Raw genomic sequence first — 735 nt, 5'->3', positions numbered from 1 at the left:
TATATATCAAAATAGGTTTTGAAATTTTAATTATATTAATTATATTTTTAAAATTGTTAAAAATATATTATATTAGTCTTTGATTTATTTTTTATTAATAATATATTAATATAATTTAATAATGTAGGCCATTAATAACACATGTCACTTCATGATTTGATTACGTATAATAGTATAATAATGGATCGATTAATGACATGTAATATGTTGACGTAGACAATTGTATCACGTGTCACAATACTATTTTAGTCGACCACATATCACCCTGTCACAAATATTGTTCGTCTACTTGTCTTCGTCATTCTCACAGATATACCAAATTAGTTATTGGACTTGTATTAAGAAACTCATTTTAGTCCCTGAAATTAAATAGCGTATACTAAATTAGTCTCTTTACTGATTTTTTCTCATTTTTTTTATAAATCCAAAATTTTTAATAATTTTTTGCACTAATTTTAATTTTATTTTTCACATATTATTTAAATACTGTTACCTATATTTTTTTTATCAATAATATGCTTACCATTGTAATTATCTTTTTAGTGAGAGTACATAAAAAGTGCATAATATATAAGATGTAATAACTCAACAAATATTTTTTAAGGGGATTTTTCATTCTATTGAGAAGAACTCATTTTTCTCCCTCTCTTAATCTCTTCTGGTTCATCAAACCATCAACATCACAGTTTGAATAGCTTAAGAAATGAGAAAAAATTTTCTTCATGGTGTTTGAAT

This window comes from Arachis ipaensis, chromosome B01, assembly GCF_000816755.2.
Source record: "Arachis ipaensis cultivar K30076 chromosome B01, Araip1.1, whole genome shotgun sequence".
Taxonomy (NCBI): Eukaryota; Viridiplantae; Streptophyta; class Magnoliopsida; order Fabales; family Fabaceae; genus Arachis; species Arachis ipaensis.
The sequence above is the reverse complement of the archived record's forward strand: the minus strand, read 5'-3'. Positions refer to the sequence as shown.